General features: G+C 37.8%; 1 protein-coding gene across 2 annotated transcripts in view; it reads right to left on the bottom strand.

The window, feature by feature from the left end:
* The window catches only part of PRICKLE2 (prickle planar cell polarity protein 2), a 183,961-nt gene that overhangs the window by 69,401 nt on the left and 89,860 nt on the right, over window positions 1-24,700 (bottom strand). Inside the window, exon 1 of one of the 2 annotated variants that reach the window (XM_072420812.1) lies at window positions 5,673-6,336. The exons of the other annotated variant lie outside the window; for it this stretch is intronic. The gene's annotated coding sequence lies outside the window, so the exon portion shown is untranslated. Of the gene's footprint in view, window positions 1-5,672; window positions 6,337-24,700 lie in introns of those variants that run through there. 2 annotated transcript variants of the gene reach the window in all.

The raw sequence follows: 24,700 nt of genomic DNA, 5'->3' as shown, positions 1-24,700 counted from the left end.
GAAAATAATAATAAAAAAACACTGGTATTCTGGCTTGCCTGTAGGGATAGCGTGTAAGAAGGCAAAAGTGAAAAAAGATTTTATGAGCTACCTTTAACTTTTCACTGATTCAAAACAGACAGTTACTCATGAAATGACTGAAGCTTGATGTTTGAGATTCTCTGCAGGAGTTAGAACGAGTTACGTTAACATGGCTGTGGCCTAGCGTTTACAGGTTATCTTTTGATCAGCAAATTGGTCCATGTAATTGTTCACATACTGGATGAAATAGTTCTCCTTTCATTGTTTTCCTTTAAAAATCCCTTGAACACATGGGAGACATTTCCTCTTCTAATGTACTTCTCTTAAATGGACTCCCCTCTGTTCTTCATCTTCCTGGAATTTTTTTTTTTCTTTAATCGTGTCATAGCTACAAACGTTAAATGAGCCATTAATTTATTCCTGCATTCTTTATCCAAGTGTGGGTGGAATCTAGCATTACACGACCTCCATCATAAGTTCTTGTTTTGTACCAAATGTTAAATTAAACAGGGATTTAGCCTTCATGGGTAATTGCAAAAACAACAGAAACAAGTTCAGTTCTGAAGATATATTAAGAAAACATGCCACGGTGCTAGGACAATGTTATTAGATTGTCAGAAATGTTACAGACTGGCTGACTAGGGTAAGATTCAGCTGCAGCTGGAAATACGGATATGTGTCAGTTGAAACTTGATGTTTATGGTGTAAATCAAGATTTCTTAACTCCTTAGGGGCAATGGCACCAAATAATAAACAAATAATAAAGCTGTGGAGATGAATCTCCAAGAAATTAAAAAGAACTATAAAAACATTTTTTCTGTATCAATAAACCAGAAATCATGGCTGAGAAGTGGACTTGATTTGTCAAAGGACATTATGATTATTATTATTAATAAACAGGATTTATAAAGCGCCAACATATTACGCAGAGCTGTACATTAAATAAGGGTTGTAAATGACAGACAGATACAGACAGTGACACAGGAGCAGGAGAGGACCCTGCCCAGAGAAGCTTACAATCTATGACACAATAGGAGGGGGCATATGGAATGGTGGGTGAGTAGTGAGGGTTTAGAAGAGAGAAAAAAAGGGGTAGGGAAGTTTGAAAACATGGATTTTATGAGCTCTTTTAAATAAGCAGAAAGTAGGAGTAAGCCTTATAGGATGAGGAAGACCATTCCAGAGAGTTGGGGCAGCTCTAGAAAAGTCTTGGAGGCGTGCATGTGATGAGGTTATGAGTCATTAGTAGGTCATAGGAGGAGCGAAGACAGCGGCTAGGGGAGTAGGCAGGGCAGAAAGGTAAGTAATCAGGGCAGAAAGGTAAGTGGGACAAGAACTGTGGAGGGATTTGAAGGCAAAGCACAGGAGATGAATTTGATTCTCAGGTGAAATGGAATTCAATGAAGAGAACTACAAAGAGAGGCAGCCGAAGAGGAGCGGTGGAAGGATGGATGAGTCTGGCTGCAGCATTCAGAATAGATTATAGAGGAAAGAGTCATTGTCAGTAATTGGATCTCCATTTCACATTTCGATGGTACCAAGACATCAGCAAAAATCTCAGAATTTTCAGATGCTTGTGTATTCAAGATTTGCCATTTTCATACATTTACTTTGCCTATTTTTTCAGCTATTCAGTTCCTATCTATCCAAATATATAAAGCCAAATCTATTTATATCTTTTAAAGTCATACCAGTACCTATTAGGATTGGTGATGATGATAACCTTGGCAAAGTGATCCAATCAGAGTTCATAATCAATAAAAAGAACTCTTGGTCTAGTTTCCTACCAACACTCCTATATTATCTTCTAGATTTCCACTGTCTCAAGGTGTTGACCCAAAAGGTTTCCATTGCAAAGTCACCATGAGAGCTCCCATTTTTACAACTATACTAGAAAATCTGACAATTTACGGTAATTTGACTCAATGTTTTTGAAACCATGAACCAACACACCCCTAAAATATCAGTTTTGTCATGAATTGGGTTGGCCAGAGGCATATAGCTTAGCAATGCATGCATCTAGTTGTCAAACGTATTCATATTTATGAACATTTAGATCTGTATGAAATGAGCATGCATATTAGGACAATGAGAAAGCGTATTCACTGACACAATAGCATCTGCCTCTAGTAGGGGTAAACCACAGTGAATTTCCAAAAACATTAACCTTGGCCACAGACAGGGCTGCATTGTCTATTAGGACACTTAAAGTAGCAGGATTAGAGGCGGCAGCATTGAGCCGCAAGTGTGAAAAATGTTTTCCTTCTTTTTTTGTTGGCACTTCTGGCTCCCTCTGGACATTTGGGGTTAAATTCAGCATTTCCTTTGTTTTCTTGGTCTGTAGAGTCCTACATATACCCCATGCAAAGACCCCATGCTGCTTTAATTAGGGCTTTCTAACATTAGTCTTTACAGTGATAATCACATGACATGAAGGGCAGTGCTTGTACAAAAGGGGATTATCATTTAGGTGTGCCTAGAATGGCATAATGTGTAAATACGGCCCTGCCCACAAACACAATTACAATTGTCCAATCTAGCCATAATTATGTGGTTCAAAATGTCAAATGCTCAATCTTAAACCTTAGCTCTGATCCTTTTACAAAGATGGTAAACAATGGCCTATAATTTTAAATGCCTATGACCTTTGTTGGTGCCTTTTCCCACATGTACCTCTCCCTAGCACCTCTGTGACCAGTGTTTCAGTGCCACCATTTATACCCATGTTGACCAGTCCCCTCATCATGTAGTGGTGCGCTCTTTAGGATATGAGAGAACCCCACAACTAGACAGTTAATAGAATGTGTGCACATTTCCTTGCACTGACAGATGCACTTAAAAAAGATCCTCCCAAATGGCACCATACAAAAGAAAATATTTGAGACCTAGGGCATTGGCTGGCTATGGAAACACCAAATTGGCCAGCATGCAGAAAAATGTAGAGTTTTAAACTTCCATGAAATGGTCATTATCACAAGTTTTCTAAAAAACCATTTTATCCCAGTAGATCACATATTTGTTACTGGATAACACAGAGGTACCCATAACGGGCAGATAACATTTACGTATGTACTGTTACAATCTGCACAGCTAATATAGTATAGACTTTTCCTAAATTGGCTTCACATTAAGAATGTTCTATACCTGCTACTTATTTGTCTACAGGAGGACCACAATACAAAAGTATGTCCAAATAGGACTGAATGTTGCCTGCATCAGGCAATTGATGTGCTCAGTTTTTTTTAAGTATTACAATGCACCTAGGTAATTTTCCTGCCTGAGGCTATACACATCAATGATCTGCACAATGATTAGGCAGGCGTACTTGAAATACTGCCCCATCTGCACATATGTAACACTGGGGGAAGAATAACTTCAGCTGATCTGAAACTGTGAAACCAAAAATGAGTATTTCAGTCCAAAAAAAACTTCTCTTGCATGCATGGAGAGGTAGGAAAAAAAGGTAATATCAACTGTCATGTCAATTTGACACAGCTGTGTAAAAACTACTGCTTTGTCCACTGTATACAATGAATTTCACGGATATCAAGGAGGGCAAATCAATAATTATGTTAATGGGCAGACTCCGCTTTCCAAAATAAACCGCAGTCACTTCATAGAATGAGGCTCTCCCAACGGGAGTCAAAGGCTTCAATTATGAAATAGAGGAAGCGTTTCAATTTATAACGGGATGATGAATGGGTCACATCGGTGTCTGGGCTCCCAAGTCAAATGGACATTAAAATAAATGGAATATGCTAAAGTGGACAGAGGGGGTCTCTGAGCAATGACAGCATCTGCTGTGAATAATTATCTGGTCATTATTCTGCCTGCTAAAGAAATACGTTGGACCTAAGGGCTGGCTAGGATGCCAAGTGGCAAACAAAGACCAGCCAGATTAATATTTATATTGAAGAAGGCTACACATCACTGCAATTATTTACAATTTTCCACACTGTACAAAATAAAGAATCGAGCCACAGCGAGACCCCATCGCTGCACCTAAGTGCTATTTAAATTATAGTCATTGACAAAGAATACTGATCAGGTGCTTGTAAAGTCACAAACATAAGATATAAAAAAAACATACATTCTGTAAACGAATAATGACATAATATTCTTTAGATTGTAAGCTCTTGTCATGGACTATTGTGTGTTTTATTGCCATTGTAATATTTCACTGTATTTCCTCACTTTGCTGCAGAGGACGCCAATGACATATCAATCAATAAAAAGAAGTATTATATTAATATAAAAAGGATCAATATATATCTTGTGTTTGACAGTGAGCAATGCTCATCAGTCATTGTCCCAGTGAAGCTTACAACCTAATAATAAACTCTATTGGAGTTTTTATTAGGATTCATATATTGATCAACCTTTCCTAATCTTCTCTACAATAAGCTTTTGGCTTTCCAAAATTTGCAATGTTTCTGAACTCTGCATAGGGTATATATATAGCTGAACGTTACTGCTGGCAATACAAAGATATAACAATGTAGTACATGCATACAAAACTGACATAAGAAAATGAAAACTTACCATTTAAATCTAACACAGGACAATGTATGGGTTTAACAAAGATCTTAGAAACCTAGGGCATTGGACGGATATATAACACACCCCAATTGCATAATAAAATGAGTAATCTGTCTATATTATGGGCATCAAACATTTTTTTTTTTAATGTTTTAAACTTTTCCTTATAAAGCTAGTCAAGCAAATTACAACAAAAATGTAAACTAGCCTGTAAAATACTGCCTTAAAGGAACCCCAAGTAGTATACACTTAGTTATGAAATATCAATTCCATTGAGACATTTGTTTATTTTGCATTTCATATGCTGCATACTGGTACAAAACATTTTGCCTTTATTATAAAACAAAACACAGAACCCAAAACAGAACCCAGAAAACCCTATTTTATGTATAACAGTTAATGGAAAATGCAAAACAATACAAAAAGTTTTAGAAGGTGGTAAAATCAGGGATCTATATAGGGACAAAATTTTGCACATACAAGCATGAATACTATGGAAATATGGGACAGCTGGGTTGGAAACCTATGCTACACCTATTGCAAACACAAGCTGAACAGAAGCTGAACGGTCATATGACAATGATGATAATCAACAATTATAAGGGACACCCTATTCTGAGATGTTTAAAGCCACCAAGAACAATAGACCTTTGCAGGATGGTATACATTAATATGACACATGCATTTATTTCATATAAACAGTCCCTGCATTTTAAAAGATGTTTTGTAATACAGATGCTATCTACATTGAAGAAGTTAAGGAAAAATGCTAAAATGGGTCAAAGCTTAGAGAAAAAATAAGTTGCATAAAAATCATCAAGACTTACAGCCATCCTGAAGGGACTCCACAGCTGATGTCTTATTACTAAATTTAAAAATATGGGAATGAGACAATATGATTCTAATTTATTACAAGGGGCATCCCTGCTAATAAGGGACAGCTGTCAAGCCGCAATGGAATCCATATAGAATTCCAGGGACAAATCTCTAAAAAAAAGGATTGTCCCTGCCAAGCAGAACTGACAAGCTTGTAGCTCAGATTTAGGTATTGCATATACATTCATGAGGATTTTTCCAGTTTAAAACAGACATAAAGGTAAAATGATACATACCCAGAAGTGCAGGCAACCAGTTGGAGGAAATAGCTCCTAGCTCCTTAGAGACAGCTATTTACTGTGTCTTGCACTCCTTTCCATGCTGCTGCTTGGGCTTTCTAGCTGCTTTACAAGCATTGGAGAGTCACAGGAGCTTTCAAATGAGCAGCAGGGCTTTGTCAAAGCCCCTTAGAGGAGACCCATACATCAGGCAGGCTTGGCTGGAAGGAGAGCAGCATTGCAAGCCATCAGCAACCGGACAAGTATGATTCTTGCCCTCTCCCTAGTCTTTCAGCAGATTGCTTTCTGCAATAGCAATCCACCACCCCCTCCTTTTTTTCCCCTTTCTTCTTTGGGTAATTCCAGACAGAATCCAGCACACACACAGCTCAGGGCTTTCTTTCTTCTCCTCTTTAATGACCCTTGTGTAGCTGCAATGCTATGTCCAATTGGCTCTTGTAAAGGAAAGACTCCTCAATGGTTGCCAGCAAGCTTGATGTGTGCCAGCAGAGGCAGTGGCGTTGCTGAGCCTCCCTGCTCCTGAATGCTAATGAGTACAATGATGTCAGAAGCAAAGCAGAGTCTGCCCTGGGACCCTTTCTATGGTCACTGGCTGACTCCTAACACTCATTTCCATATCAATCAAACCTCCCTCTAACAAATCAATATCCCCACAGCATGCCTAGCACAAACACAACCCTGCCTGTCCCTGCCTTGCAACATCTGGCACTGCTGCAATAATTAAAAAGCTATGATATGATGATGTATTTTTTTTTTTGTACTGATTCCCATTGGTTGTTGGACCATGGACATACCTTTCATATTAAGTTGCTGCTTTCTATCAAACATCTGTTTTCAATATATCTTTTATCTACAGTAAATGGGGGTTATTTAAGGCAGCTTTTGTTTGTAAAGAAATGATACATAGGTAAAATATTTTGAGTTTTAGTTACTTTTACTTCTTGTATCTCAGGTTGTTTTGCTACAGTAATATATTGTAATAAGTTAATAAAAAAAAATAACTTTCTATTAAGTGTAAAACTGAACTAGTTGTAATCAGAGTGCTTGAGAATGGGTTTAATCTCCTGTATTTTAGCACAAGGACAGGAAAATTAAACTGTGCCAGATCTATAGGGACAATGCAGGGGGTTTATGGGGATTACACGTCATTATGTGCAATGAACCTGAAAACCAGCATGCTGGGTCCCTGCAAAAGGCAGTGGTACAGCGCCCCTAGTGGCCATGTTGAAAATTTGAATGGTAAAGTAAGCAGATTTGGCTTGGAAACCTCAACTTTTGCTACAAATTGATACATCATATTACAATGTAATGTTACAAATGTGATATTCTCAAACTCATTCATTATTATTCTCTAAACCTGCCTAACAATTTCAATTTGAACCATTTCAACCAATCAAGTATAGAGTTAGAGGTGACATTTTAGTATAGTAACTCTTTGCTATAGGAGCTCTATGGTAATAAGACTTTTTAAAGAGTATTAAAGGGGAACTAACTAAAACATTGTAATGCCAGAAAGACAGAATAGATCTCGTAATAACACCTTCGTACCTGCCCGATTGCAACCTTCTTTAGTATGTATGTTTTTATGAGCATGCAGTGCACATTCTCAGCTTAGATTTAAACTAAGATGCTTTAACCTTTGTGAGCATGTGTAGGAGATACATTATCCTAGCCTAGCCAATTAACATGGAGCAGGAGCACCCTGTTGTGCTCTCCCCCAAAGTACAGAGATTGTCACCAGTTGGTTGTTCATCAATCCACCAGGGAGAATGACACGCTAATTCACAACACATTCTTTAGGAGCTTTAGGAGTTTGAACAGACGGGGATGCTACATCTTTTTAGTTTCTTAATGCCATACTAAGACTGCTCAGCTGGTGATAATAAAGGCAGACTCTCTCACTTGGAAAAGGAAAAGAAGCTGAATCAATATTTTCAAATCAAAGCTTTGCACATATAAAATAAATATTAGGGAGCTGTTTCACCCAACAAATTATTTGTATTTCTATACACCCAGTTCTTAGAATTACGCAGCTTTGTCATATGGGACATTTTTTTGGCAAGGCAGAAGACCTGTTTTTTTCCTGCTGCAGTTAAGTAACATTTACAGGTCTTGCTCCTCCTCCAGCTTGTGAATGTAACCATAGCAGATTGGTTTTTATCTTCCTATTAGAAAGTTCCGTGTTAAGAATGGGCACTGCAGTACATCTGAGGGCCATTTCAAAACCAATGTTGACAGCAGCATTCTTCTATAGGCTCAACTACTGCTCCAACTGCTCCCATTCAAGTGAATTGGTAACCAGATGCATGTGGCAGTGGTGGATCATGCTGTGGTTCCAGAAAGCAATAGGTTACTTTTGACTGCGTGGTTGCATTTCCTCCTGTGGCTCTCAGTCTTTTTATGCCCCCCTACCTGGGGCAGCCAACCACACAGTTTAAGTTTGAAAGGTTCTGAGTTGCTCATCATGTTGCTTCTCTCTCTCTCAACCTCAGCTCTGCTACACCATGAGCCAAACAGGCAACGTTTTGCCCAATCTGTACACACCTAGCCTAAACCAAAGCAGACCCGCAATACAAACTATTCTAGATGACTGGTGTAGAAGTTTGGCTAATTTGCATGATACTACCCTCCTATATTTAGAAAAAGAGACCAGAATATTAGTAAGCTATATTTAGATTTCCATAAATCAGAGCTGCAAGTCAACTACTTACAGAATAAATTTCCTGTCCTAAAATACACAATAGCTTATCATTAAACACAACAATGACTGCCAGGAGAGAATGAAAAGTATTTAAAGTTTTATTCATACGTAAAAAATTGAACATGACCCTCCACCTCTTTCAGCAGACCAGTGAATGTCTGGTGTCTGGGACCCCTGCGGTCTTGATTTGGATCAGCTGCAGGGAAATGACACATCTGAGTATGCCTGAGCTGTCATTACATGTGCACAATGTGGCCAATTTGTTTTCAGGTCAGCCCTTTTAAAGTGAAATGACATTTTTGGTGATATAAATACGCTCATTCTTATGCATGCTATTTTAGATTTTAGCCAAGTCTTATGTTTAGCATCTGTTTTATATACTGAGATGGGTCATGTAGAAAACTTGCTAATTTTTTTAAAATAATGCTGGGTAGGTTTTTCTGCTTTTCCTAAATCTGAGTTTTGTGCAAACTCTGCAGCCCTGGTGAATCTTTAAATATACTATAGCCTCTGTAATGATATCAATTAACACATGTTTAGAATATGAAGGCTTAGGTCAGACAGGTGCTGGGAAAATGTGTGCCTGGGTGGCTTTCCGCGGTTGGCACCTTGCCAGCCGCTCAGCTGCCCCAACTGGTGTGCTGGTTTTAATGTATCAGTGTTTCAACATTCGATAGAAGGTGGCAGTAGGTGGTACTGAACCGCTGACTACTGTTCCCATTATTCCCTATGGGTTGGTGATGGGTGGGATAGCGGTAAGCACACTGCAACCCCACCACTGCTTACATTTTGCCTAAGAAAGGTAGCTATCTTTTTTCCAGTATGGGACGTCACAATGTAATGTCCTCTAGTTTATGGACAATTTTATCAGGGATGCCAATTAGCCTACCAGTATGTTTTTGGGATGTGGATAGAAACTGGAGTACCCAAAGGAAAGCTATGGACACATGGGGCATCATAGAAACCCCATGCATACTGTGCCCTGGCCAAGATTCCAAATCAAGACCTCAGTCCGCAAGGCCACTGCCCCATAATTCACTATGTTGCACACAGTACTAATTTAGTGACTAAGAATCCTTGATATATCATACCTTAATTTTAAATAGTTTCAAACAGTTGTTTCATATATGTTTTTTTTTGCTATTTAGTTAGAAAAATATGGACTGGCTAAAGAGACCTCCAAGCAGGAGCTGTATGCCTTGGTGCGCTGCTTTATCTGAATGGAATTTCAGGACAAAACATTCAATAAGTGATGTGTCACTGGGGTGAGTTATGCAATGTTATGTGTACATTACAGATTGAGCTATTGATCCATGTAAACAACATGCCCTTTTATCAAAGAAGCAAACAGCCTGCAAAAGTAGCAAAAAAGCTCTACCACAGTTTTATTGTCAAATTATCTGTACATGTATGCTATTATTAATGTATGGAAATTATTATTGTCACATGTACTATTTTACTGCTCCTCACCTTTATGTCATGGATGTATGCAAATGACTATTTGTTTATTGTTATTTTTGTTTAAAAGATTTTTTTTAAAAAGCTAATAAAATCATTGAACACAAAAAAGCTCTACCTGTGGGTTAAATATAAAATATATAAATATTACATATTTACTTGGACATATAAATAATTTATATATCTTCTTTTTAGTACTGATTATAATAAAAAAAAACATATGTTTAAAACCACTACACACTCCTTTTAGTACAGCGGACATCGAACCCTAGTATTTTTAGTCTGATTCCTGCTGGGAACACCATCTGCACAGAGTTTGTATCCCCCCCAGTGTTGTATGGTTTACCATCCTAGGATTTGGTTTCCTCTAACAGACAAACAACATGTTGGCATGCTAAATGGCATCTGAATAAGTTGCCCTTCAAGTTTTGTACTAAGCTTTGGCTGATCCCTGGTGGGTGGGATGGCAAGTTAGTACAAGGACCCCATTACAAAAGAAATGCTGCTAATGAGACAGAGAACTTCACGAACGATGTGCCTGGGTCATGAGGAGGCACACATATATATATAATGCCCGCACAGTCCAGTCACCTGCAAATTAGTAAATATTTGTATTGCTGCAAAACGCTTAATAACTAATTTACAAGTTTATACCAATACCAACAGGTGGGTAAGAGAGAAAGCTGGCACTGCCAACTCCACTAATCTAATAATGAAAATATTAGCGAGTTCAGTGTTCTCCCCAGCCCCATTTAGCTGGGCACACCACCTGGCACTGTTCAGTAGCCACCCGGCTGTTTTTGGATGGTTACCGAAAAGTTGAGTCACAATACAGGGGCTGCCACCCACCTACGGCTTCTTCCCACCCATCTAGGGAGAATACTGGAGTGCATACCTCCCAACATTATGAAAGTGGGAAGGAGGGCACTTTTTAGCTCAAAGTATTTAGCTAAATGACGCACACATAGCCGACATTACATAATTTTGAAAAACAATTTGTGTAAGACAAACACCTTTCATACCTATTTCAGCAGGAACTTTCAAAAGATATATATATATAAAGATATTTTAAAACAGCATTTCAGTAGAATGGATTTTGGTCACATATGAATGTTCACCTATCAATATTTGATCAGCACTGTGAAGATGAGATGTGCAGAATAAGAACCAAAGCAGCAATGGGAACTCTGGGAGGCAATTAGAGAAAGTCTCTGATCTTCACAGGGGAAGAGGCTGGGGTACAGGAAGGTGTACAGAAGGTATACTCAGAAATATTTTAAAAAAGATATTTAAAGAGTAATTCCAGATGTAAAACTGATCAGCCAGCTATTAATTATAACCTGCATTAACCCCAATTGTACTAATGTCAGGAGGTCCATGTCATTTATCTTAAAGCTCTACTCGGAGTTGGACACAAAACTCCCACTTATTTCCACTTTAGGAATGCCCCAGATCCTTTCTCCAGCAGAGTCTTCTTCCTCTCCAACTAGAGTGGTCCTGTACTCAGCAGCGCTCAATGATGTGTAAGCTTCAGGGTGATGACATATTCCTAGAGGACATGTCCATGATTTTAGGAGGTTAACAGGAAATCGGTTGAATGATACTGAATGTCATTCAACCCAAAAGGCCATCAGAAGCCGTAGTTGCAGTAAAAGCTGTTTTTTATTTTAAGATGCACTCAGCTGGGCAAACATTTTTGCACAGTGTTTCACAACCAGGGTTCTGTAGAGTGGTTTCCTCCAGTGGTTACTAGGGGTTCCTTGAGCAATGACCAATTTGTGCTTCTCGGGTCGATGGTGGTTTCAACTGACCACATGGACACAATAGAGTGGACATCTACTTTAGGACTCACCAGCACAAAGCCCACTCCAAGCATGTAGACTAAGTTTAGAAGAGCTGTTCTTGAAAGCGGGACCACGGGGGTTGACAACTGTCAAAGACAGTAAAAGTCTTGATCACATTCAAACACAGACCTTGGATCCAGGGGCCCCACATATATACTTTTCAGCAGTCTTGTTACCTTTGAAATGTTTTAGCCATTTTAAGTTCACTTTAGGGCAGTACTACACTTAACAGTAAGAGAACTAAAATACAATTTTGCCTAAGTGATGCCTTTGGGTAGCCTGGAAATATTCCATAGCATTGTGCGATAAACTATAAAACATGTCAACTCATGAGCTCCCTGGTGTTCCATATTGTATTGTGGTATTGTGAAACATGAGATGTACCACAATTCTGCTGAATTATTCATCAGATTTAATAACATTTGGCACTCCTGTTGTTTATCACAAAGCAGACTGTAATGATATAAAGAATGAACTGATGACAAAATGATATATATATATATATATATTTAAATGATATAAATATATATATATTTTTTTTTTTACAATAGTTCCTAATGACGAGAAATTATATGCGTGTTCATGTCATGAAACAAGTGTAATAAAACAGACAACAGCTCTGCCATATAAATCTGCAAGACATAAATCTAAAATACACATAAAAGACACTAATTATTAAGGGTACTTATGTATTAATAAATCCTTACTTTTATCAAGCCTGAATATTACTTGGTATCTTCCCCTTGCAATCAACATAAATTAGAAAAGGGAAAAGCATCACAAAGAACTAATCAGATGTCTTGCAATGCTCATCTGCTAAAAAGGAACATGCTGATAGGACAGAAAGATAAGCTCATCAGTCTGCAGCTTCTCATTCCTTGTCCAATCACAGGCTTTGGGAGGGGGCAATACATGTAAGTCATACTTCACTGCAGCAGAAACAAATAAAGTCTCTTTCCTTCCTCGTTGGACTATGTTGTAGCAGTGCTGTATAAATCTCACACAGGGATGGAGAGAAATGCAGTTCCTTTGGCAAGTACAACAGCTTCTATATAGCTTTTCGCCTGCAGCTTCAATCAGCTTATAAAGGAGCTGATGAGATAAAGTGTCAATGTTTATTTCTTTTAAATATAGGCGGATAGGTGTTAGTGAAATTTTACACACTCACATGCACAAGATAACGTTTATAAGCTTGTCACACCTTGTGACACATTCGCACACACACCCTACAACAAACTATTTTAAGGTATTATCACAATTACAATTTTTGATGTAAATATTTTAAGTGCTTGTTGTATATTTTTCGTGTTAAATATAATGATTTGGAGATGAGTTAATTAAATCGAGCTGCCCATCCAATTAGCAACTGCTGAGATAAGATATTGGCCACACAGGACATGCATTGTTTTCAATGAATCAGATTATTTATATACTGGTACTGGAAGGAAAAGCAGTAACGCACAACCATTTCATAAGACTGGGAAACAGGAAGAAGGACCTTGGTTTCTATTCTGCAATATGACATGTTCATAAAGAATTATTATATAGATTTTTTTCAAAAACATAAAAATAACTACAGCCAGGGGTAGTTATAGACAAAATGACACCATAGGAGGTTCCAATTACACAACATAACAGCTCCCTGCACCCCTCCAGTTGGGGCTCAGGAGAAGGTGGGGACCTTCAGCAATTGGGTTTGCCTACAGAAAGCTGAACTTTGTTTTGCATGTGTGTAACTCCCCCAAAATATTGACAAGACGATAAATGTCCTTTAATGAATGGTGCAACCAATAACAACACAAATGTCAACTTTACAAATATGCATACATTAAGAATTCAAGATTTAAAATGAATAAACAAAGACGCTGCAATTCTTTTGTGGATAAAAGCAGATTAGGTATAATACGATTGTTCAAAATAAAGGTGCGTACACACTTCCAATTTTTATCGTTCCAATCGAACGACGAACGATCGATTGGGCAAAAAATCGTTCGTAAAAAAGTAACCAACGACGCCGACGAACGAGGAAAGTCGTTGGAAACGAACGACCGGACCGGCGGATCGGACGACGATCGTTGAACATCGTTCGTGTGTACGGTCGTTCGGTGATCGTCCATGTTCAGAGCATGCGTAATGAACGAACATTCGTTCACTTTCCTGTCGTGCACATAGTTCCTCTATCGCTCAAACGATCGTATCTATTGTGTGTACAATATCTACGAACGATCGTGTCGTTATCTCTATGTGCAGGATCGGTGCTATACGATCGTTCGTAGATATCGTGCAGGATCGTTCGTCGTTCGTTTTCCTACGATAATAATTGGAAGTGTGTACGTAGCTGAATTGTGCAAAATCGTTAGTCCTTCATTTTCTAACAATAATTATTGCAAGTGTGTACCTAGCTTAACCCTCACTACTCACCCACCATTCCATATCACCATCCTAATATGTACTATGCTCTCCAACCTCTTAGATTGTAAGATCTTTGAGCAGGGTCCTCTCCTCCTCATGTGTTATTGTTTGTATCTGTCTGTAATTTGCAACCCCTATGTATTGTACAGCTTTGTGGGTTATGTTGGGGCTTTTTAAATACATTTTATTAATAATAATAAATTACAAAGTTGAGAAGACATACTGGTGAGTCTACCAGCAATTTCATGGAAGGCCAACTTTATCTCTGCTCAGAAATAAGCAATACTTGGCGAGTTTTATTTCACCTTACCAACCTATGTGTCCCTTTGCATATTTTAATGAACCATCCACCTGAGATAAAAATGCAACACAAAGCCAAAAATTCTAAGTGACTGTAAAGCTGCAGAATGGAATGTTAAGCTTGAACCATGGTAGGGTGGATCACCTCATTAGCACGAGATAATTGCTGAAGGGATATCACATGCTCTGGTGTCCCCCTGTTAAGCAGATCTGTAATCCCCAAATCTATGGCCACCTGCTGTTTCTGGGCAGTTGCACAGCTCTGGGCATACAATGGCAGAATGCACGCTGGCTAAATTTAAGGGGTCATCTGGAAAAATCAATAAGTCATTCATGTGCACACAATAAACTGCTTATTGATGCCAATGACCCAGATGAATTCAGCCATGTATGGAGCAGATCACAAAAACTGTATCTTTTTCTTAGCAGATGATTGCTTTCACAAAAAGAAAATATATTATAGATTCACAGGTTGATTGAGAATCACGGAGGGTTCCATTTACTGCTGCCATTCGCCATAACAATCATTTTCGGTTGTGTGGTTGCTTTCTGTTATTTTCATTAGCTCTAACTACAAAAACTACTTTTTTGTATTTTACTTCTCTAAATGTATTATTATTAGATTTGATTTCATTGTTTATGCTTGTTTTTTTTTCTATTTCTTGTTTTTTTTCTGAATAAATCCCCTTCATCAATATAAAAAGTGATTAAATGAATCCTGTTTCTATTACATACCTTGTTTTGGACTCTAAGGACCTGATTTATTAAAGCTCTCCAAGGCCACTTTTCATCAGTATACCTGGATGATTCAGCAAACCTGGTCCATGATTAAAACACTTTGCTAACAAATAGCAAATGACTTTGAGGAAATCCAGTTCAGGTTTGATGGATCACAAAGGTTCACTGATGAAAGTGTATCCTCTCCAGCCCCGAAGAGTTTTAATAAATCAGGCCCTATAAATCAATGGGTCTTTGAGCTTTTCTGTGCAATGCAATCAGATCATGTCTGCTTGGAGGGTATAGCAGGGGCTGTATATAGCATATTAAAAAAGAAAAGTGTGGTAAAGTCCTTTTATGATGCTGAACCTCTAGGATTAAAGAACTAAAATTCAATGCTGGCGAATGAGGCAGGCTCTATTTGACTTGTTGCAGCTTCCAAAGCACATCATGAGAAGCTTGCAGTGTGCACCAAAATAAGAGTAAGCAATATCAGCACAGCTGTGCAAGACCGTAGGCAAAGCTGGAGGTCAGCTTTAAAACTGAAATGAATTGTCACTCCTCATTTCTCCTACAACAAAAATTCAACTTAGAATTAATTTAATGACTATTACTTTGTTTAGGTGTTGTGTGTCATAAACCATCACTTTTTTTCTGCAGTCTCTTTGCATTCACTCCTGAAATGACTGCATATCATTTCTCAAGGCAGGTCCCCAACATGACGATGGACGATGTTTGTGTAATATGTTGAAACGATGATGTTCAACAGTGCACAAGTGATACAGGGAGCAAGAGATATGTCATCCTACTACAAAACGTGCCTTAACCTTTATGGCTGAATCAATATATATGTATATATATATATATATATATATATATATATATATATATATGTATGGAGTTTGAATCTAAATCAAATAAAAGAGTAAAAAAAAAAAATCATCCATAGTGATCAATACATTTTTTCCTTTACTCTCCAGTTTTCATTAAGCAGTGCCAGTTGGTTGTCCTAGGAATCATCAACCAACACTTTCTTATCTTGGAAGCTCAATATGTAGTCATGTAAGACATCACAATTTTTTAAAACATAAGCAAACCATTACACAGCATGCGTTTCCTTGAACAGATAAAATTCCAGTCTGGTCACCACATTGCTTTGGCCTCCAGCTGTGCTTTTCTGATTCACACACAGATTTTATAACATGGACATCACAAGCAAATTGCTGACATCTTGCTCGTAAATCACATATGAAGGTGTGCTAGTTCTTGTGCCACGGCTGACTATAGATATTTATAGAAATATATATATATACACGGACATATATAGTTACCCATATGCAGACACACACTGTGCATAATAAGTTTAGTGCCTTCCTATTGTGTACATGTTGCCATCCGGTGCCTAACATTTCATCTGCAGATAAAAGTAAATACTCCCTCTTGTAGAATCAACAAATAATTAAGCCTCATGAATAAAAAATGAATATTAAATTAACATTTGCTTCATTTAGAAGACTGTATCAGCAACTGAGTCTGGTTTGTTTGTCTTCCTCATAGAAATAAAAGTAGAGCAGTTTTTCAATACATAGGTGTCCTGGCCAAACAATGCCCAAGCTGGCAATGATACACAAAATAGAAACGTACATTACAGCCCATATCGGTGGTAGCTCTTTTCTAAGATATCCGCCAATTTATTGTCAGGCTAGGATTAAATGCAGAGGCTAGAAATGGAAGTGTTCTGAGTAGCTTTGTGATGTCAGGGCTACTTTTCTCTGACTTTGAAATGCTGTGTGAAGTAAATGGAAGCAATTTCTGATTGTTCATGAACAGGTTGATGGAATATCAAATAAAAAATCCCAGCCAGCTCAATGAACCAACATTCACTACATTCAGGGACACCGTTGTAGAAAAGTTACTAAATGCTTGTACTATGGAAACCCTACAATTGTGCATGCTTGTACAGAAAAGACTCTTTCCTGCAATTGCACAAGGATGCAATCTCTAAGTCAAAACACTTCTTATATCAGCCTCTTTCATTACTGTAGTTAAGGTGCGTACACACTTCCAATTTTTATCGTTCAAAACGAACGACGAACGATCGATTGGGCAAAAATCGTTCGTAAAAAAAGTAACCAACGACGCCGACGAACGAGGAAAGTCGTTGGAAACAGGAAATTAGGCTGGCAGACCTGGAGAACCCTTTGATTTGCAGTAAATTGCACAAAGCAATTCGGTGGGAAGATAGAGCAGGCTGGTCACTGGGTTCAACATACAGAAGGATGAGACAGATTAAGCTTAACTTTGTCTCACTGGGAATCTTATCTTGAGTTCTCATGTTTGCATCATGATCAATTCAAATACCCCGCCTGGAAATCCAATAATGGAATTTTTTTCTGTTTTCTAAAAGAAAAGCTTTTTTTTAAAGTTTCCCAGATATGCAAAACCAGATTTCCATTTTAGAGACTAGGCACATAGCAGCGTGCCTTAAGATATACTTAACAGTGTATGTTAACCTATCTACACTCCTCCAGCCATACTGTTTATGAATAATTACTCTAAAATCCCACACAGACATGAGATTACTGTGCTGGAAATGTAATTTTGTGATCCTTTCTGGTGTTATGTGACTTTATAAGGATGAGTGACTGTCAACCTGGGGTGCTCTCTTCCATTAGAAATTCCCATAGTCATTCCCAGGGTGGATTGATAAACAGAGTCAGTGGACCGTTGTACACACACTAGACTTTCAACTGCTTGTCTTGGGTGACACTCATCTGATGTGTGTATGCAGCCCTAGAATTTCATCGATATATTGAAGCAATCTAATTATTACACATGTCTTTTTTCATTCAGTTCACATGATCTGATTTCTTGTTCTCTGCCTTGCATGGTCTGATCTATGGTCAGGGCTAGATTGCAGCCAGGACTTCTTTCTTTAAACTTGGGTTGGCTGTTTTTTAAGAATAAGTCCAAACTACTGGAATGATTACCAGGAATTTTCTCTTTACATGGAAAATGTTGTATCAGGGCACACAAATTAACTGACAGCCTATCATAGAGCAATACGTTTGAGGTTTCCTGATACTTTAGCAAGCAGAAGAACTACCCCTTTTGCAGATACTCCCCCAGGGAATACATAACAATGGATGACAACCTGGGCTCTACGCCATTAAATGGGTTCTGCCCAACTTTACTGCTCACATCCAGTAAGGTTGTGTTTGCTCTCAGACAGAATTAATATCATGTATATATTATAAGGTGCTTCTTAAGTTACACATATATGCTGTATGGTGAGTTTTCTATAGGCTGCGCTCATAAAACAGTGGGAATTACTAAGAAGGCATATGGTATTACATAACATTGGGTGTAGATAGACAGGGTGTAATAAGGGTACAAAGTTTCCTTTTTTTTTCTTTTTGGAAAGGTGTCCATGCGTGTTAAATGACAAGAAATACTCTGATCCTTTTATTGTGAACTCAAAGAGTAACTTTATCCTTGAGCATTTATCCTGCCGTGTACATGTTCTAAGAATCCAGCGATATTTAGATAACAGTCTGTAGATGGAAGATTTCAAACACTTAAATTAATTGATAACAGATTCTCATGGTTGCATAAAAAGTTATCTGTAAAGTACAAACTGTAAGCAATGGCTCTGCTAACAGAAACAGTGGAAACATATGGTCCGTAAGCTATAATTTATTGGAACACAGCGTTCCCGCATCAAATTCATCAACCTTCTTGTGAAAAGCATGTGATTTCCATAATGTACCTGCAAATACTATGGTACATTCAGGGTAAAGTAATCTACTGGTGGTTTCATCAAAAATAAGATGCTTATTTTTTTTTATCAAAACAGAAGCTTATTATCTATGTATTCCAACTTTGGTTTATATCAAACTATTAGCACCAATTTCAATCAAACAAATTTTGGAGTTACAGTTTCCACTTTTGAATCCATTAAAATTGGATAGGGGATAGGTACCCGCTAAAGAACCAAATTCCCTAGGATAATGGTGGAATATATTATATATGTAGTCGGTGGCAGACCTAGGCTCCCACATGGTATAGAGTCTAAAGAGTTTCTAGTCTTCTCCATTGATTCTTTTAGAGGTAAGTTCTCCTGACTTTGGGATTCACCACTGACAAGTTATGAGTCAACTAATCAGACAAAGTGCCAAGTTACAAAATGGTGTTATATTTAGGTACTGTCAGGTTGGGGGTCATTGCAAACTGAAGACAGATGACAGAAACGTTGACTCTGGTCATGTCATAGCAAGACACAATTGATAAGTAAAGTCATAAATGAGAACAGGCAATCATGGGATGGATACCACTGGTCCAATAAAATTGTACTAGGTTAAAAGAATATACACAGGGCACTTCCCTAGGTACCCACAATGAGTAACAATCATTGCAATATGTACCTAATACTCAAATCAAAGGAATATTGGTAGATAAGTAATGTAGGAGCTAACAATCGGCTCCACACCAGAGGAGAACAAAATGTGCTGTCCACACACCAAAATTTCTTCAAATCCAAGATTTGGCTTTACTATAATTCATTCAATGTACAGGTCATATAATTCAAAGGGGACGTCTTGGAAACTCAGGATAATCCTTCATCAAAGCTAAGTGGCACAGCCTTGATGATGGAATCAATTGAGATTCTGAAATGACACCACTGAAGTACATGACTTGCACAGTGGATGCATTATAATAAACACAATCCTAGATTTAAAGAAAAATTGGTGTGCTGAAGAGAAATCATTGGTCAGGCGCTGTGTCTGTGCACTGAGCCAAATCTACATGCAATAACAAATGCTATCAGCTAAAGAACAAAAGGTAGAAGAGGCAAAAGAGTGAGAAGAGATGGGCAACTGGAGTTTCCATCAGTCATATTAGACTCTCTCCAGAGATATTTAACCACTGAGTAATTATCCTAGTTTGGGGTTGAAAATACTGAATAGGAAATTTATTGAGTTTATCAATTTATACAATATTGACAAATTCTGTAGAGCTTACAGGGTATATAGAATCATTTAAGATGGATACATTTGTAGACTGGGATGTCCAAACCCTCCCTGTATGTGCTCCTCGCAGGTACCTAAAAACCACAGAACAAAACAGACAACAGACACACCAGATGAATTCCCATTTCTATTCCTTTCATCCCAGTTCATCAATATTTTAGTAGGTATCAGCTGGCTTTGATATCTGGTGATGACCCAAACACTGAATCCAATTATCAGCAGAAAATCTGCAGCGATCTTCTTGTACAGATCATCTAAGGTCCTGTGCAAACATATCTAACACTCAGCAAACTGTAGATCTGGCAAAAATACACACTTAAACATTTCTATGTTATTATTTATTTATTAGGATGGCTGTCAATCATCCCCTCTGGGACTACCAGAGCAGAGCAATATGAAGAGACAAGACACAAGTCAGTCTATGATTAAACTTATAACCCCCGGAAGGACAACCAGGCAAAGAGCTGCATTCATAAGAACATGCAGATCAATCAAAACTTACCTCCACTAAGGGATTAGAGTCAAATCAATAAGGATATTTAGTGTGTTCTCATTTTAAAAGACATCAGCTCTTTAAACATGGTAAACCACTTATCTTATTCATCCCTACACAGGTCACACTCTGATCTCAGCTCAACAAATAATGCACTCAAATCCTTCCCGGAGCCCCCAATAACAGCAAGGATCATCGAGCAGGTCATACAATCGCTTTCAGACTTGTTATATTCTATGAAAGATCAGTGGAAATGTGTTGCTAATCCGCACAAGCCAATAAAATAAATGCTACATATACCAACATATCAAATAAAAAACATAAAACAATTGTATGATCCCAGTTCTAAAAACACATGGTAAAAAATCATGATCTTATTTTCTGAGTTTTTGTACACCACTGTACAAGAAAGAACACTCAAGATTAAAAATATTATAACTAGATCATCAGTGAGGGCCCAGAATGCAAAACCTTCAAGAATATTTTCAGCAAGTCTAAAGCTTAATTCTAGGCAGATTTACAATGTATTAATGAATAACATTTTGTAATCAATATTACATAATTTTTTAAGCATAGTGAAAATACTTGAATTTGAGCTGGTGTCAGTCTTTAGCAGTCCCCATATGGAAAGGCTAGTATGTTAGAGAATGAGATAGAGATAGAGAATGAAGCAGAACAAGGGCAATTGGGGGCTGCTTCCACAGCTCCATGAAGACCTGGGCTCAGAGGAAGTGGGTTTCATCATGCTGGACATCACACTAGGGACACCCAATGGCAGAAAATTGGTGTTATGAGTGAAATCCACACTTTAGAAAAATCTTGGTATTTAATCAATTTTTTTGTCTGCCATTCTACCTCTTAGATTGTAAGCTCTTTAGGGCAGAGTCCTCTACTCCTCCCGTGTCACTCTCTGCATCTGTCTGTCATTTGAAACCACTATTTAATTAATATTTTAATATATAATAATAATAATAATAATATTAATAATAATAATATTAAATTCTGCTTTAATGTATATGTAACCCAGTTGTTAACTGATCATATCCACTTTTTATGGTACAGTAATTTCCTTACACTTACAGCTTTATTAAAAAATCTTCCACTAAAGGTTTTTGTTCAGCGTCTTCTTATTTCTGATGACAATATTCATTGGCTGTGTTGCAGTTCTTCTCCTAAGTTGTCACCCTGCCTCCAATAGTAAGTACTACTGACAAAGTCATAGCCTGCTGTTGTCTGTCATTTGGAAAAATTGCCATGCTGCCATTACTGTAGTATATGCATATTGGAAATAGGTTACTGCAAGAATGCTGCAGAAGATCAGCAATGCTGAGATGCAACAAAGGATAAAAACAAAGTATTTTATTTTAAAAAGCTAATTACTCATGATAACCAGTGCATTAGCAAATTAGATGTCATTCAGTTTGGGTTTACATCTACATACCTTATTTACTAAGTGTCCCCATGTACTACAAAATAGATTGATGCTGCCTACTGACTTGAAGAGCAAACGTCATATCAGACTTAATCTACATGCTTCATTTGTTTGCATTCAATTTGTACTAAAGTGACCCCAGGGGGATTGCTGTGTGCTAGGAAAGCTTTTGAGCTGCAGCTGATAGTCATGCCAAAATACATATGTTAAATCATACACGTTCAATAAAAACTCTTGATAAGCACCATTACATTAGGCTACCAATAATTCAATAACAAAATGTCCAAGCTTTTTAAATATGGCAACCAAAGGCAATGGTGGTTTTAGCATTATGTAAAAACATCCCCTGTGGAGAAATAATAAATAAATTGGCTTTCTATAGGAGACCGGGATCAGCATGATTAGTGATCGAGTATATTTGTTTGGAGACAGATCTCACCTGGTATTTATAATTTGGCTACCAGTAAGGGTTACATTCTTCCCACTGGCCAGTAATGTTCAAGGCATTTTCCCATTGACCACCAGGTTAATATACTGTGAGCTATGAATATAGTAATTATAGAAAGGGTTTCTTGAAGACCTGAAAGTTATTTCAAGGGTTCCTCAATGTCCAAAAGATTGAGAAAGACTGCTTTGGAGTGTCTTACTGAATACAAAAAGACATATAAATTTCCCTCTAGCTACTTTGGCTTCTATTGCATGTAAAAGTCCTTATTGTCTGATTCCTCTGACCTTCATTAATACAACCTTGTCACTTATCTTCTCCATTCAGTATGCAAGAGGTCCTGTCTTGTTCTCAGACTGTGTGCTATTCTGCATTGCAAATTTCTGTATAATGTCTTGGTGAACTCTAGGTCAAATTAAATTGGTGATCTCCATATATTTGTATATCATGTCTTTGTTCTGTATTCACTGATCAAATCTTCCAACAAGGCCCTGGTTTCCTTTTTTATTCTACACAATACAAGGGTTGTTTTGGATACATAAATTAAGATCATATTGCTATATATGTTATGGCTTTTAAATGTTTAAAATTGTTTTCTCTTTAATACTCTTATCACTGCTTTAAATACAGAGATTTATAGATTTAAAACTATGGATAAGTCTTTATTTGATTTATTGAATATTACTGTTTAAATTGTTGCTAGAATAATGGCTTAAGTGTTTAATAAAGCTTATCTAAACCCAATAAAAATGTAATATATTGCAGCTGACCATGTTCTGGCTGCATTAGGCTTACTGTTCCAGGGTGACAACATATACTTTTTGAATTGTATCTCAGTGTTGTCATCCTAGAACAGGACTACAGAACACTTTAACTAACCAAAAGAGAGCAAATAAGGGAAGTCCAATGCAAGCATTTCCATACATTTTAGGGTTTGGAAAAGAAAATGCTGACAGGAAGGCTGCATGCACCCCAATCTTAAGTCGATGTTCAGACTTGCATCAGGAAGAGCAGTTCCCATGCAGCTCCTGGCGTCTTATGGTACCGAACCACTCACTGATACCACCAGGCATTCTTTGTGGCAGTGTTTTTTTACCTTTCCAACATGGGGTACCTTTAACAACCTTTCAGTCTCCAATGAACCCCTTCTGTAATTACTATACCCACAGCTCACAGTTACAGTGCTGGCCACTCGGAAAAAGGTCATCCTTACAGATAGCCAAAAAGATAATTAGCATCACTGAGAGGCAAAAACTGCTCATTGCCCACTGTGTCAGGCAGTTTGGTCTGATAGGACTTAAAGCGGACCTAAACTCAAAATTGTTACTTTACATAAAAAGGGTAGACAACCCTTTTATTTAAAGTAAATACGTAATTTATTTATTTTATTTTTAAGTGCAACAGCCTGATCACGGGCATGTGTAGAAGGAGCCCTTTCATTAATGGAAGAACAAATTGCTGATCTCAAGCATGCGCATTTTTTCCACATCCACGTCACCCGATCTGTTTTGAGTTTAGTTCCGCTTTAACAACTTCTGAATAGCAAATCTGTATAAGTTAGTTTCCGACCAGATCCCTCAGGGGTTTTGACGCAGATAGAACTGCTATATGGTTTTGTGTTTCTGATCCTGTTAATATTTTGTTAAATTTCAAATAGGCTTACTGATGTGTACTTTCCATCAAGTTTTGTTCTTATGGGAAACAATTGTGTAAGCCCAGATAGGGCATGACTTATGATAAAGTGCTTGTATTGGTAAATGTCTTTATTGTTGAAAAACTTTATTTAAAAAATTGAAATACAAAAACTGCTCATTGCTCAAGGAACCCCCAGTAACTTCTGGAGGTGTTGAGAAACACTTATGTATTGGATGCCGCAGGTGAGATGCTACATGTAGCATCTCACCATAGGTTATGGGTCAGGGTCGAGAAGAAGCGGTAAATCCTTACCAGGAGTGTTGAATGCTGGTTTCTAATTGAGCACTATTGCTTATTTGCTGGTACCTACTGTGTGTTGCTAAGACCTTCATCACAAAGTGAAGAGGGAGAACCAGGTCTAGAAGTGTGCCCAATGTTAAAGGTTTCTTAGGCATGCCACAGCTCCTGAAGAGACTGAAGATCAAGTTTTTATTTAGGTAGAAGAATCACTTTAACCTCCTTGCAGTTAAGCCCGACCTTCGCTCGGGCAAAAAAAAA

Source organism: Pyxicephalus adspersus, chromosome 8 (assembly GCF_032062135.1).
Source record: "Pyxicephalus adspersus chromosome 8, UCB_Pads_2.0, whole genome shotgun sequence".
NCBI lineage: Eukaryota > Metazoa > Chordata > Amphibia > Anura > Pyxicephalidae > Pyxicephalus > Pyxicephalus adspersus.
Note: the sequence above shows the minus strand (reverse complement) of the source record. Positions and strands in the feature narration are given on the sequence as shown.